The sequence below is a fragment of the Scyliorhinus canicula genome, chromosome 9, assembly GCF_902713615.1.
Source record: "Scyliorhinus canicula chromosome 9, sScyCan1.1, whole genome shotgun sequence".
Classification (NCBI taxonomy): Eukaryota; Metazoa; Chordata; class Chondrichthyes; order Carcharhiniformes; family Scyliorhinidae; genus Scyliorhinus; species Scyliorhinus canicula.
The window spans coordinates 101,485,192-101,501,888 of NC_052154.1; the positions used below are offsets into that span (position 1 = coordinate 101,485,192).

Genomic DNA, 16,697 nt, shown 5'->3' on the forward strand with positions numbered 1-16,697 from the left:
CTGGAAGGTTGAATGGACGGTATGATTCTGTGAGAGAAACAATGTTACTAGTGTGGCAATCTATGGTACAGCTCTGTCCTTTTTTGCACAAATCCCTAGATAGTATTGAGATGTACTTTGCAGCATTGTCTAGGTTGGGTGTGGTTTTGTTGTTGCCTATTTGTTTTTTGGTATGATTTGATTTGGTTCCTGGAGTGGGATTTGAACTTGCATTGCCCCAGAGGCAGAATCTGGCCCCTGGCCCTTGTGTATGTTTTTACCTGGTGGATAGTAGTGCTTAGGTTTTCCTGGAAAAGACAAATGAAAGCTTGAATTAATAATAATATTAAAGAGAATGAAGTTTTTTGAAATAGCTGTGCTGAATCAGAAAAGAAAAATACACTTTGACACAAACCTGTGTAGAACAGCTGTTTATCAGAATGCGTGAATGTTTGAGCGACAGAAACTGAACATTGTGGAACAGACTCGAGGGGCTGAATGCACTTAACGTGTACACTTGTGAAGCACACTAACTATGTTGAGATCAAGTGGTAACCTATCTGACCCCAACGGTGACTGAACAAAACAGCAAGCTGTCAATTCACAGATCACACATTTATTCCAATCTCTTCCAGGTTCAATTCTGGTGGTTATGGTCATTGTTATTGATTGTGAATTTATGCTGTCCGGCTGCTGAGCTCTTGCCGTAATTTTGCCAGAAACTGGCAGTGCTATTGGTGAAATGACGTAGTCTATTATTTGATCCTGACTCGTGTGGAACTTTGAAAAAACAATTAAATAATGGTACAATTTCACTCTCAAGGCTCAGTATCCAGTGTCAGTATGAGGCTAGATCTCAGGACGCAAACAGTACCCAATTACACAGTCCAAATGACCAGTGGTTTGCTCATTTCAATAATTATGTACGCAAGCTTTCCAGGTTTAGGAAATTATAGAATCATAGAATTTACAGTGCTGAAGGAGGCCATTCGGCCCATCGAGTCTGCACTGGCCCTTGGAAAGAGCACCCCGCTTAAGCCCGCGCCTCCACCCTATCCCGGCAACCCAGTAACGCCACCTAACCTTTTTGGGCACTAAGGGCAATTTATCATGGCCAATCGACCTAACCTGCACATCTTTCGGTACTTGTGGAAGGAAACCGGAGCACCCGGAGGAAACCCACACAGACATGGGGAGGACATGCAGACTCCGCACAGACAGTGGCCCAAGCCGGGAATCGAACCTAGGGCCCTGGAGTTGTGAAGCAACTGTGCAACCACTGTGCTACCGTGCTGCCCTAAAGTACAGCACTCAAACAGTACTGCACTGTCCTTTCAGCCTTGATTTTGTGCCCAAAATGCTGAAGTGATACTTGACCCCACAACCTCCAGACTCAGGTGAGAGTGCTAGTTGGTGAATCACCTCCCCCCACTATTAATCACCTCCCCCCACCATGTAATGATCCTTTGATATTCAGAATTCTGTAGTTCTCAAAGTGCCGACAATCCATTGGCAATTAAAAAGAAAGAAATACATTAATGTAGCACCTTTCCAGATCAACAGATGTCCCACAGTACTTTAATGCGAATGAACTACATTTGTATTTTTAGGAAAATATGCAACTAATTTGAGCACATAAACTTCCCAGGAGTAGCCATATGAAGATTCAGATAACCTGTTTCACTAATGTAAACACTGAGAATTACTACTGTTTTCTGTAATAGCACAGTTGGTTCTTTAGCATTGACCGACAAGAACAGACATGGCTTAACATTCCATTCAAAAGACACAACTCCGACAGTATCATCATCAAGCAGGTCAGTGACGAATAGGTCATGTGGGTTTATCGCTCATGGATGTTTTCCCAACATCTGCTCTAGACACATTCTGGCAGATATATCCTTCAGGTTTTGGCCATCAGAAGCATTTTCAATAATAGACAATGAAGTCCCTCATCCAGTCTACATTCCGCGCCTCTTCCAAATGTTGCTCAGAAAAGAGGAAGAAGACGGATTCATCAGCTGAGTGTGGTGATATGATTTGCATAGCTGTGTGCCATTGGGGCAGAACACCGGCTTACCATTGGCCCAGGTCGGTCATGTGCCTCTCGACCGATTGGTCCAGTCATGTGACAGCTCTCCGATTGGTCGAGAGGCTGAATTAACCACGCCTCCTTGCCGAGGTATAAATAGTCAAACGCCCGGCGGTCGTCCATTTTATTGTAGACAACCGCAGGGCTAAGTTCTAGTTTATTAAAGCCTAACTTTTGTAAAGCAACTCGTCTCTCGTGCAATTGATGGCTCATCACTGAGCAAGGGTGATAGCTTAGGATGGTTTCCTTATGTGTGGACCTAATGCAATGAGACTTAAAAGGGGTCCAGAGGCATTCTTGAGGACTCCAAGGAGCCGCACCTTCCAGACTTTAAACCACTGTGCTGCCTTCTCTACTGCCTCTTCTTGCCTGAGGAACAGGACATACCAAGGAATGGCGATGGAATATTCTGGAATATTGGCTGGAAGTTATGATCCTGTGTGTGACTGTATGGGTGTGACAGCTTGTTAAGTGACTAATTGCATGGATCAGCAGAAATTCCCAAATGGTAGTGAGAAGAAGTCTGCAGCATCAAGTGCGCTGGCTGTGGCTTTGTTGTGTCCATTGCTGATGCCAATGGCAAGTGAATTGACCTTTTCCTTCCTTATTTGACTTATTTGTCCTGGAATGGGATTTGAACCTATATTGCCTCAGAATCAAAAGTTCTGCAAACTGTTCGACAGCTGGCAGTATAAAATTTGGATGTATTAAAATCTCAGGCAGGAGTTTAAATGTCAGTAAATCAAACTTGGTCACTAGTTAGTGAGTATTTCTTTTACCTGGTGGATAGTAGTCCTTTGGTTTTTCTGGAAAAGACAAATTAAAACTTGAATTAATATTAAAATGGATGAAGATTGTTTGACATATCCGTGTTTTAACAGAAAGGAGGAAAACATAATTTTTTATTACAAAATTGTGTGGCATTGTTTTGGACAGGATGGGGAGTTAATTTAAACAGAAATGAAATGAAAATCGCTTATTGTCACGAGTAGGCTTCAATGAAATTACTGTGAAAAGCCCCTAGTCGCCACATTCCGGCACCTGTCCGGGGAGGCTGGTACGGGAATCGAACCGTGCTGCTGGCCTGCTTTAAAAGCCAGCGATTTAGCCAAGTGAACTAAACCAGCCCCCTAGTTCTGCTTTCACCCACCAGATTCACCACCCTCTGGCTGAAGAAATTTCTCCTCATCTCTGTTTTAAAGGATCGTCACTTTAGTCTGAGATTGTGTCCTCTGGTTCTAGTTTTTCCTACAAGTGGAAACATCCTCTCCACTGCCGACTGCCGACTGAACCTGCACATTAACCTTAAGAGAATCGAGAATTGTGATCAAAGTCCCTTTGTGCTTCTGATTTCCTAAGCATTTCCCCATTTTTAACATAGAACTTAGAACATACAGTGCAGGAGGCCATTCGGCCCATCGAGTCTGCACCGACCCACTCAAGCCCTCACTTCCACCCTATTCCCGTAACCCAATAACCCCTCCTAAACGTTTTGGACACTAAGGGCAATTTAGCATGTCAAATCCATCTAACCTGCACGTCTTTGGACTGTGGGAGGAAACCGGAACACCCGGAGGAAACCCACCCAGACACGGGAAGAACGTGCAGACTCCGCACAGACAGTGACCCAGCAGGGAATCGAACCTGGGACCCTGGCGTGTGAAGCCACAGTGCTAGCCACTTGTGCTACTGTGCTGCCCTGCCAAAGTGCATAACCTCACACTTTTCCATATTGTACTCCATCTACCACTTCTTTGCCCACTCTCCAGCTTGTCCAAGTCCTTCTGCAGCCCCTCTTTCCTCAATACGACCTGTCCCTCTACAGATCTTTGTATCATCTGCAAACTTAGCAACAGTGTCTTCAGTCCCTTCTTCTGGATCATTAATGTATATTGTGAAAAGTTTTGGTCCCAGCACAGACTTCTGAGGCACACCACTAGTCATCGGCTGCCATCCTGAAAAAGACCCCTTTATGAGAGAGGCAAAAAGCATTGCTGCCTCACGGCGCTGAGGTCTCAGGTTCAATCCCAGCTCTGGGTCACTGTCCGTGTGGAGTTTGCATATTCTCCCCGTGTTTGCGTGGGTTTCGCCCCCACAACATAAAGTTCTTGACAAGGTGCCACACAAAAGTTTGCTGCATAAGATAAAGATGCATGGCATTAAGGGTAAAGTAGTAGCATGGATAGAGGATTGGTTAATTAATAGAAAGCAAAGAGTGGGGACTAATGAGTGTTTCTCTGGTTGGCAATCAGTAGCTAGTGGTGTCCCTCAGGGATCAGTGTTGGGCCCACAATTGTTCACAATCTACATAGATGATTTGGAGTTGGGGACCAAGGGCAATGTGTCCAAGTTTGCAGACGACACTAAGATGAGTGGTAAAGCGAAAAGTGCAGAGGATACTGGAAGTCTGCAGAGGGATTTGGATAGGTTAAGTGAATGGGCTAGGGTCTGGCAAATGGAATACAATGTTGACAAATGTGAGGTTATCCATTTTGGTAGGAATAACAGCAAACGGGATTATTATTTAAATGATAAAATATTAAAACATGCCGCTGTGCAGAGAGACCTGGGTATGCTAGTGCATGAGTTGTAAAAAGTTGCTTTACAGGTGCAACAGGTGATTAAGAAGGTAAATGGAATTTTGTCCTTCATTGCTAGAGGGATGGAGTTTAAGACTAGGGAGGTTATGTTGCAATTGTATAAGGTGTTAGTGAGGCCACACCTGGAGTATTGTGTTCAGTTTTGGTCTCCTTACTTGAGAAAGGACGTACTGGCGCTGGAGGGTGTGCAGAGGAGATTCACTAGGTTAATCCCAGAGTTGAGGGGGTTGGATTACGAGGAGAGGTAGACTGGGACTGTACTTGTTGGAATTTAGAAGGATGAGGGGGGATCTTATAGAAACATATAAAATTATGAATGGAATAGATAGGATAGATGCAGGCAGGTTGTTTCCACTGGCGGGTGAAAGCAGAACTAGGGGGCATAGCCTCACAATAAGGGGAAGTAGATTTAGGCTGAGTTTAGGAGGAACTTCTTCACCCAAAGGGTTGTGAATCTATGGAATTCCTTGCCCAGTGAAGCAGTTGAGGCTCCTTCATTACATGTTTTTAAGGTAAAGATAGATAGTTTTTTGAAGAATAAAGGGATTAAGGGTTATGGTGTTCAGGCCGGAAAGTGGAGCTGAGTCCACAAAAGATCAGCCATGATCTCATTGAATTGCGGAGCAGGCTCGAGGGGCCAGCCTACCCCTGCTCCTAGTTCTTATGTTATGTTCTTATGTGCAGGGTAGGTGGATTGACTAAACTAAATTGCTCCTTAAATGGAAAAAAATGAATTCGGTACTCAAAATTTTTTTAAAAAGGCAAAAACACTGGAAATTGTGGCTGGAGAAGTAATAATAGGAAACAAAGAAATGGCAGAGGAACTAAATAGTTACTTTGCATCAGTCTTGGTTTAGCACACTGGGTAAATCGCTGGTTTTTAAAGCAAACCAAGGCAGGCCAGCAGCACAGTTTGATTCCCGTACCAGCCTCCCCGGACAGGCGCCGGAATGTGGCAACTAGGGGCTTTTCACAGTAACTTCATTGAAGCCTACTCGTGACAATAAGCGATTTTCATTTTTTTCATTTCTTCATGGTGAAAGACACCAATGGGATGCCAGAGCTCCAGGAGAATCAGGGGGCAGAGGTGAGTGCAGTGACCATCACAAAGGAAAAGTGGACCAGGAAAGACAATGTCAATATGCGGCTGCATATCAGTGCACTGCAGAAGATGGGTGGCAAGGTCTGCTGAGTTACTGTTGACTGGGCCGCACATCAAGGTGGCTCGGAGGCGACACTACTGGGCATGGCTGTACCAGAAGAGATTATCATATCTCCAGATGACGGGTTTCCAGTGCCAGATCTCCATCTGTCCCAAGGGAAGGTGCACCACCTGTGCCAGGTGATGGCATGTTTTGTGGCAACATCTCATTCCCCTGGGAAGTCAGCACACAGGTCATGTGCCCTCAGTCCTCACCCTTGGGAGGTTCTGCAGTCCACTCAGGCTATCCAAAGTAGAAGCCCTTGGTGCCACATGGTCTGGGAAGTCACAAATTGCCTGTGGCCCTGAATGTTACAGCCGCACTGAACCTTTTGCAAGGGTCCTTCTTGTTTATTCCCTGTCTATTCCCTTAGTTCGCCTTTCTTTTATTTTTGCTATTACATTTCTGATTCATGGATGATTAATGGACATGTGTCTTTAAGGAAAGTGGCCTGTGCCTTTTATTAAAACAGAGGATTTCAGCAGCAGGAGAGATCACTGTGCTGGTTCAAACTGGAGCCGTAGACTGACCGACACCAATGACAGAGATTGGCAGGGGCCTCGGTTTGATTGATTTGGTGGGAGGCCTAAGAATTGGTCCAAAAGGTTGTGCTCTGCCTGGTAACAGATGGGTCTGATCCCAGTGGAATATTTACAGAGTCACAAGGTTATAATTTAGTTTCATTTTGATTCTGCAGCCCAGATGGACGGGTCTAACTAACTTTCTCAAGAAAATACGTAATTAAACCTCTCGAGAATGCCATTGTGTGGGCTGACTCACTCTCCAGCAAGACTGGGTACCATTCTCTTGAGACTGCAAAGGCCTGAAGTCAAGCCATGAGCTGAAAGCAATGTTTGATGTGCAATAAATTGTCTATGGAGTAAGATAGAGGCCTGAATGTGAACATCAAGCCGAAGGTCCATGTTCATAAGAAATAGGCCTTCCCTCCAGAAAGCCTGCTGCCTCTCATATTTTCTAGCCTGCAGGGACCATGAATGAATGAATCCACAAGGAAGACCATTACCAGGTGTAAACCAGAGGCCTTGATCAACCAGCGTGCTGTGAGGTAAATGTGCTAAAGAACCACCTTTTGAAACAAAGACTCTTGGGCGCGATTCTCCCAAATGGAGACAAAGTCCTGACGCCGGAGTGAAAACCGGAGTGTTTCACTTTGGCGTTGGAGCCCGCTCCCAGCCCCCTATTCTCCCGCCCCCAGGGGGCTAGGAGCGGCGTCGCGTATTTTACGCATGCTGGGCCATGGCGCCGCATTAATGATGCGGCCGGCGTCGCGTAAATGAAGCCACCCACGCATGCGCGGTTGCCGTCCACCCCGAGGCCGCCCTGCAAGAAGATGGCAGATGGATCTTGTGGGACGGCGGAGGAAGGGAGGTCCTTTTTTAGAGAGGTCGGCCCGCCAATCGGTGGGCCCCGATCGCGGGCCAGACCCCATCGAAGGCCCCCCCCCGGTGAAGGAACCCCCCTATCCCCACCCAACAGGCAGCCCCCCCCCCCCAGCGTTCTGGCACAGTTCTTGCCAGCAGCGGCCAGGTGTGGACGGCGAAGCGGGAACTTGTCGGGTCAGAGCGGCCGCTTGGCCCATCCGGGCCGGAGAATGGCGCGGGTACCGGATAATCGCCGTTTTGAGTGTCTTGACGATTCTCCGGCTGGTGTAGTGCAGAACTCAATGGGGCCATCCTCGTGGTTGGGAGAATGGCGAGACAGCGTCGGACCGGCGTCGCGCGATAAAATGGCGCGGCCGCCGATTCTCCCAACCGGCGCAGCCTCGGAGAATCGCGCCCCTTATCTTTTGACCTGCATCCTTATTATTTTTATCCCTTTCCACCCATCTATGTTTGTCTGTCTTGTGTGCGGGTATATGATGAGACAGTTAAAGGGAGGAGTAGGTATTAGTTTGTTGTTATCTCATTGCATTTACTGCATATTTCATGATAGTTCTTGGTACAAATAAATAGCTTTTGTGTTTCAACTTATAAACAAGGTGATTGTAATTATTGAGCAGCCAAGGGCAAAGACTTCTGATATTTTTCATAAGAATTATTGGTTAACCACTTGTGACTGAAGGGCATGTGGGGCTGGGATTGACCGTGTACTTGACCAGGGTGTTGTAACATACTTTTCCGTTAGTGCCTCATTTCAGGGCTGCATGGGTAACCTAAGCAGTATCTCATAATTTGCCACACATTCATGCATAGGGGGGCAACCAATGGGCCATTTGCAAGGGCTCTCTGCTCCATCAACTTTGACCGGAACCAGGGCAGCCAGAGTGCTAGGGGCATTGGATTTGCCCCAATGGGGCAAAGAGCGAGAGATGTCCTGATAGCCTCTTGCTTTGGGGAGGACCAGGACTAGGGTGGCCAGATATGTTCCCCATGGGGTACAAGACCATCTTACCTGTCTGCTGCCAGCAGGTGGTTCCCAAGCTGATTGCTCCTTTTATGGGCATGGCCCAGAAGCACTATCAGATGATATAGGGGAATGATGATGACTTGCAATGATGTTGGAGCAATGCTCCTCATATCTCTTGAGGGTGTCTGTCTGCTGCCTGATAGAAATCTCTAGTGAAACCTATCACTGAACAGAGTGATTGGTGGGCGATGAATGACAATCTCTGCCGATACTGTCTCCTTTGAGGTTAGGGATACTGGTGAATGTCTGCACCTATGGTGCAGGTGGACAGACTCTCACTAGTTCACAGTTAATGGCTTCCCAATGCTGAAAGAATGCTTCCTCAGATGAAAGGAGGCAGGGGCGTCCATTACCAGCATTTTGTAAACATGACGTGTGCTGTTACAATGATGGGTGGGTGGAGTGGTGGTGAGGAACAACACAAATTCTATGAAACATCAATAGATATTGTTGCGACCTCAAAAGGTCATTCTCTCCTGACTTTACACCACGTGTGGCTCTTGGGATAGGAAATACCCAGGAATGCTGATGGGAGTAGTCTGAGATATTGATAGCAATGCATGATTCTTTGAAAGTGACTAATCTGGTGAAGAGCTCTGATAATTTTCACATAAATCCTCAGTGGCAATGTTTTTAACTTTGCAGCATTGACTGGACTGGGTGTGGCTTTGTTGTGTCCATTGCTGACACCAACGCAAGGTGATCCGTTTGTTTTCTGTCACTTATTTCGCTTTTTTGTCCTCAAATGGAATTTGCCTCAGGGGCAAAACCTTTGTACACTGAGCAACAGCTGACACTGTCAAATTTGGATATATCCTGGGCAAGAGTTCAAATGTCACAAAATCAAAGTTAGTTCTGGATAAGCATGTAAATTTTCTACCTGGTGGATAGTAATCCTTAGGTTTTCCTGGAAAAAGCAAGTTAAAATTTGAATCAATGTTAAAGAGGATGAAGATTGTTTGACTTAGCCACGTTTAAACAGCAGAAAGGAAAAATACAAAATACACAATACTGAGTCATTCAATCAGCAGATGCCCCCTTATCAGAATGTCTGAATATTTGAGTGACAGAAAGTGACATTTGTGGAACAGGCTAAAGTGGATGAATGCACTAATCTTGTACATTCATGAAGCTCAGCAGCTGCTAAACTGAAACCAACTGGATGTCAATCTGGGCTAACATTGATTCTGATCACATTTGTAAACAAAGTGTGTGAACTTACACAGCACCCATTTATTAGAATCTCTCACTGATTCAAATCTGTGGTGATGATCAATGTTGTTGACTGTGAATTTCTGCTCTCCCACTATTCATTGCTTGTAATTTTGGCAGAAACTGACAGTGTGAACAGAGAAACAGTGAATACTGTCATTTGGTCCTGATGCAAGTGTGAAATCATGAAAAAAACATGAAAAATATTGTAATTATTTGCCTCTCAATAGTCAGCGGCCAGTAGATTATCCAGTGGCAGTATAAGGCCAAATCTCAGGTAGAAACTGTGCCCACTTACAGTCCAGCTGACATGTGTCATGCAGCTTATTTCAATAACTGTGAACTTAATATTGCATATTGGGCCAGGTATAGGAAGTGTAATGATCCTTTCAATGTCAGGAATTTTGTAATCTCCCAGTGTTCAGAAGATAATGTCAATTAAAAAGAACGACACATATTTATGTGGTATCTTTAATGCCCAAAAAATGACCCTTGGTACCTTAAAGGCGATTAACAACTTTTCAAGCATCAGCACTTTGATATTTTCGGAAAATGTACAGCCAATTTGTGCATAGCACGTTCCCACAAACAACCATTTGTTGATAACCAGATAATCTGTTTTTGTGATCTTTAGTGAGAGGTTAATATGAATCAGGGACTGAGAATATGGTAATAGTGCTAAGGACCCTAAGGACCAGGAAGTTATTAGAGTCTCACTGTTAACATCTCATTCAAAATACAGCAAACCTGACAGTGCAGCACTCTCTCAGTACTGCAGCCAAAAGTCAAATTAGATTATAGCATTCACCTGCTAGAGTGTAATTTGGATTTAAAAAGTGTGCCTCAATGGCACGACTTTTGTGAACTGAGCCAGGACTGTCACTCCAAAATCAGGATATTTAGAACATCGCTTTCGGAGTCAAATCACCAGGGAAGCAAATGGGCTGGATTCACCATTTTTGAGACTAAGTGTTGATGCAAGAGGGGGAACTGTGGTGTTTTATGACAGAGCGATTGGCACCAACCCATCAATGATCCTATGACCAGTGAGGGGCTTGTAAAACCCCCAGCTCCAACTATATAAATGGCGAGAGAATGGCCGGGTTGGTGGCCACGCATGTGCGCGGTGACGACCTGACGCCATCAGAGGAACTGTGACATTTTACGACAAAAGAATCAGCGGCAACACCTCACCGATCCTGCGACTAGTGAGGGGCGAGCAGCCACGCCGAGTAAAACCCCGGATTCCACAATATAAATGACTGGAGAATGGCCGGGTCCGTGGCCGTGCATGCCACCTGCAGCGGTCACGCCGTAAAACATGGTGCCGGCCGTGCGCAGACCCGATTTGCCAGATAGTGGCCCCCTGGCCAGCAGCATGGCTCCTGTCCGACTGCGGTGGCGCTGGATACAGTCCGCAGCCACCACGCCGGGTTCCCAAATGCTAGGACCACACATCAACCGCGTGGTCGGGAACTCGGCCCATCAGGGGCATCAGATGTGGGCCTTCCAACAGCCAGTGATGCACGATGCAATGATGCCATTTCAGAGGGGGCAGAGGATACAAAACCTGCGTCAAACAGGCGCTGCCCCCAATTTCAGTGCCAGAAAGGATTCTCCGCCTGACTGCCAATTACGAAATCCGCGTCGGGGAACAATGAATCCCGCCCAATATATATAAACACTGTCTAGTTTTACCTGGTTGATAGTGTGGAAAACCTTCTGCTGGATAAGAAGAAGAAAAGCATTTCTCAATATTGAACAGAATGGAAATTGTCGCACACGCACATGCTTAAAGAATAACTGGGAAAGACTAAGTATATTCTTACACAAAGACTACACAGTAGAATGACTTAAAACCCACTGATCACTGCTGCCAATGTTAACAAGAGAGATCGCAGAGTGTGGATTAAGTTTAAGGAGCTATTATGATCCAGGAAATGGTTATTGCCATAAAAAACAATCCCCAAGGGAAATCTGGCCCCGATGTCAGGACTCTTAAAAATATAATATTGCATTTACATAATTAAAATTAGTCTTCCAAAACATTCCCTGAAAAAGACTTCTCATGTGGTCATACTCGCAAGGAAATATCCTTTATGCAACAATGCCTGATTTATATTTAACTGTAAGAAATTCCACTAATATTTTCACAAGGCAAACCTGCTGTGCTGCAGGAAATGTATATCATGGAGCTTCTTACCTTCTCCCACACGGAGGTGGAAATTCATGAATTTTCAAAACCAAACCCTGCTTTCTGAAAAACAGAAACTTCTCTAGCTTGGCTGGAATGGTTGCTTCAGCTCTTTTCCCAACATACAGCGGTACGCCAGATCTGACATCACCACTCCTGCGAACTCTCATCTTCTCTCCTTTTAGTCATAATTTTGCTTCTTTCATTTTCATTCCATTGTCCTGAGCCCATCTTTGAATCTTAACTTACCCAGAATATGAAAATCATTCATATTATCCCTATTGACCCCACTTTCGGATCAAATAAAACTGAATAAACTCTCCTTGCTTATTTTCTAACCTTTGCAAGTTGTAAATGTCTGTTTACTTCACCTTGAAATTTAACAACTAAAAATAACAAACCTTTACTAACTCCTCATGCAAATTTCACACCTACAATCCTTTCAACTCTCCACCCCGAACATCAATCCACAGCTTAATTAAATTATGTTCACACACAGACACACACTTACATGCACACAAGCCTGCTTCACATAATAACATAATGAACTCCCAAAATCATAAGTACAATAACATCTCCGATCCAAGGTCGAAATCTCCCAGTCCTAGTGCTATTGCTAGCAATAGGAGAATGAGGCATGTACTCGGCCTGAGGTTAAAGATTGTGATGCAATGAATTCCTGCTGCTGCTGGTGTACAGTTCCTTAGGGATACCCTGCTTTGCGCTGCAAAGTCTATTTTGCGTCAGTTACATTTACCAGTGGAGAATAGCTCAAGTTGCTTTTTATTACTCGTGCTTGTCCTCTCACCAACTGCTGCAGATACAGTTGGGCTGATATTTGGCTCAGGATTTATCCAGTAGCACTGTTACTGAGCCATTCTCTATATTGGAAATTTAAGTTCTTCATCCAGTCTTTATTGGATGCCTCGTCCTAGTCGTGTTCAAAAAGAGGAGCGTTGAGAGAATGTGGTAAATGCTAATCAGAGTGAGGTTTCCTTACATTTTTGACCTAATGGCATGGGACTTCACTCGATAACAGGCTTATACGATTTATAATGGTCTATCCGGCAAGGTTACGAATGATATACAACTCCAAGGATCTTTTTTATGATTCTGCAGAGACAACAGAGGCATTGTTAAGTGCTGAAGGCCTGGGACTGGATTAAATCTTACATTGGGACTCTGATATTATAGTGAGATTGGATTGGATTGGTGGTAAAGGGAGGTGATATCATAGTTATCCCCTTATATATAGTTTTGATGTTTGTCGTTAACATATTTGGTTGTAATATATTAGGATTTTATATAAACGTTTAGGAAAGAACTGGGGACAGGGAATTTGTACGTTTAAGAAGCGGGGAAAAGCAATAAAAATGAAATATATTACAGAAAAAAGTAGGGGAGAAGGGCAATGTGAAGTCCCTTAAATTTTAAATGTTAATATTATAAAAATAACAATCTTTATAGTGTAACAGGTCAGCTAATATTAACATTGAATTGAAGTTACTGTGAAAATCTCCGAGTCGCCACATTCCGGTATCTGTTCGGGTACAGAGGGAGAATTCAGAATGTCCAATTCACCTAAAAAGCACGTCTTTCAAGGATTGTGGGAGGAAACCGGAGCAGCCGGAGGAAACCCACGCAGACACATGGCGAACGTGCAGACTCCACAAAGACTAACCCAAGCCATGAATCAAACCCGGGTCCCTGGTACTGTGAAGCAACAATGCTAACCACTGTGCTACCATGCTGCCATGGAGAGGGCTTTAACCAGAGCCACCTCGTAGTAAGTTGGGGCTGGCTAGTGAATAGAAGGATAGTGGGGGGAGTAACTGCGGCGGGTTGAACCTGATAAAACAGTATTCGGCGGGCCTAGAAGGTGTGAATGAATGGGGAACAAGTCTAAGAATGATGAAAATAGTTTCAAGAGTAACATCTGGGGGATTTATGGGACAGGGTGGGGAGGGGTAGGGAAAGCTGCTTGATGGAGGTAAGGGATAAGGGTTGGAGGGTTGGGGTTGGGCAAGGCCAAGGTTATAAAAATGAGGTGTGGAATTTGAAATACTGGCAGGCGGACAGACATGCCCCTAAGAAAGGTGATGGTTGAATGGGTAGTAAGGGGGAGTGAGAGACCCCCGGTCCGGTCCGGTCGGTGACATGGAACGTAAGGGGTCTGGGAGGTCTGGTGAACAGGATAAGAGCCCTCTCATACTTCTGGAGTTTAAAAGCCAACATGTGGCTGCCACAGGAGAGTCATTTGAGGGTAAAAGATCTGTTGTGGTTTCAAAAGGGATGGGTGAGTCAGCTGTCACTCAGGCTTTAATAGCAGGGCTCGAGGGGTGGCAATGTTGGGAAGCAAAAGGGTTAAATTTCAGGTGAAGCAAGTAAAAGTAGATCAAGGGGCAGAAACGTCATTGTGAAATGTACATTGGAGCAAAGGGAAGAGAATGCTCCTTCTCTCCGGTACACAACGATCATTTTTTTTCATCATAGTGAGGGCGCTACTTCCAGGAGTGAGGAAAGCAGATTATTCCGTCATCATTATTTTGGGCCATGTCGCACACTTGACAGAAATAGTCTTAGAGAAGGGGCTGATTCAAAGACCGGCTTGGCTGATTGATGTGGGATTGTTGGTGGATTTAGGATTTTGCAAAATGGTGAGTGAAGTAGGCAACGTGCCTCAATGACTATCAACCGTTGGCCTTGACATCGAACGTAATGAAGTGCTTCGAGAGGTTGGTCATGAAGTGCACCAACTCCATACTCGCAGAACGCCTTAATCCACTACAATGTGCATACCGCCGCATCCAGTACATAGCAGATGCCATCTCCCTGGCCTCACACTCATCTCGACAACAAGGACTCCTACATCAGACTCCTATTTATTGACTACAACTCCGCCTTCAACAGCATATCCCAGCCAAGCTCTTATCGAAGCTCCAAAACCTAGGACTTGGCTTTTCACTCTGCAACTGGATCCTCAACCTTCTGACCCACAGACCACAATCAGGAAGAATAAACAACACCTCCTCCTGGGGCAGCAGGGTAGCATGGTGGTTAGCATAAATGCTTCACAGCTCCAGGGTCCCAGGTTCGATTCCCGGCTGGGTCACTGTCTGTGTGGAGTCTGCACGTCCTCCCCCTGTGTGCGTGGGTTTCCTCCGGGTGCTCCGGTTTCCTCCCACAGTCCAAAGATGTGCGGGTTAGGTGGATTGGCCATGCTAAATTGCCCGTAGTGTCCTAATAAAAGTAAGGTTAAGGGGGGGGTTGTTGGGTTACGGGTATAGGGTGGATACGTGGGTTTGAGTAGGGTGATCATGGCTCGGTGCAACATTGAGGGCCGAAGGGCCTGTTCTGTGCTGTACTGTTCTATCTATGTAACGACGAGTCAGAATACAGGAGGGAGATAGAGAACCTGATGGAGTGGTGTAACAACAACAATCTCTCCCTCAATGTCAGCAAAACTAAAGAGCTGGTCATTGACTTCATGAAGCAAAGTGCTGTACACACCCCTGTCAGCATCAACGGGGCCGAGGTGGAGATGGTGAACAGCTTCAAATTCCTCGGGGTGCACATCATCAAAAAAATGTCCTGGTCCACCAACATCGACGCTACCACCTAGAAAGCACAACAGCCCCATACTTCCTCAGGAAACTAAGGAAATTCGGCATGCCCACATTAACTCTTACCAACTATTATAGATGCACCATAGAAAGCATCCTATCTGGCTGCATCACAGCCTGGTATGGCAACTGCTCGGCCCAGGACCGCAAGAAATTTCAGAATTTTGTGCATCACACAAACCTGCCTCCCATTCATTAACTCTATTTACACCTCCCGCTGCCTGGGGAAAGTGGGCAGCATAATCCAAGACCCCTCCCACCCACCTTTCTCACTCTTCCAACTTTTTCCAAGGGGCATGAGATACAAAAGTCTAAGAACATGCACAAACAGTTTCAAAAGCAGCTTATTCCCTGCTGTCACCGGGCTCCTAAACAACCCTCTTATGGACTAACCTGATTAAATCTACACTCCTGCTTCACCCGATGCCGGTGTCTCTGTATTTACATTGTGCAACTTGTGTTGCCCTATTATGTATTTTCTTTTCTTTTATTTTATTTCATGTACTTAATGATCTGTTTGAACTACTCACAAAAAAATACTTTTCACTGTACCTCAGTACACGTGACAATAAACAAATCCAATCCAATCCAAATTCAAAGACAGGGTGCAGTTTTTTACCTGGTAGATAATAGGCCTTAGATTTTTCTGGAAAAGACAAATGAAAACTTGAATCATATTAAAGAGGATGAAGATTGTTTTACAAATCCATGTTGAAAGAGCAGAAAGTAAAAATACAACTTCATTTTTGTCACAAAACTCTGTAATACAAACAGCTGATACCCCCTCATTAGAATGGCCAAATATTTGAGTAACAGAAAGTAACGTTTGTGGAACAGACTGGTGAGGCTGAATGTACTAAACTTGTACATTTATGAAGCCCAGCAGCTGTAAATCTGGGGTTATGGTCAATGTTGTTGACTGCGTATTTCTGCTCCCCCACCACTGATTGCGTGTTGTAATGTGGGCAGAAACTGGCAGTTGTACCAGAGAAACGGCACAAACTGTCATTTGCTTCTGATCTAAGTGTGAAATCATGAAAAAAACATTGCAAATAATGGAATTATTTCCCTATCAAAGGTCAGTGGACGGTAGATTGTCCAGTGGCAGTATAACACCAGATCTCAGGATGTAAACAATGTCCATTCACACAGTCCAGCCGACCGGTGTGTCATGCAGGCGCTCAGCTCATTACAATTATTGTGTTCACAAGAATGCACACTGGGCCAGGTATAGGAAGTGCAAAGATCCTTTGATATACAGGAATTCTGTATTCTCCAAGTGCTCAGAAGATAGGGCGGGATTCTCCCCCCGAGGACCCTGGAGCCCGCCCGCGCCACCAGATCCCACCGGTAAGGGACCTAGTCTAA

The 16,697-nt window shown here is 45.1% G+C and overlaps 1 long non-coding RNA gene across 1 annotated transcript; it reads right to left on the minus strand.

The window, feature by feature from the left end:
- Positions 1-255: 255 nt before the first annotated feature.
- Positions 256-11,239, minus strand: LOC119970999. The gene is made up of 4 exons (XR_005461714.1): positions 11,211-11,239; positions 9,181-9,207; positions 2,851-2,877; positions 256-287 (listed from the first exon to the last, which is right to left on the minus strand). It is a non-coding gene; the product is annotated as an uncharacterized LOC119970999 (long non-coding RNA).
- Positions 11,240-16,697: the final 5,458 nt, after the last annotated feature.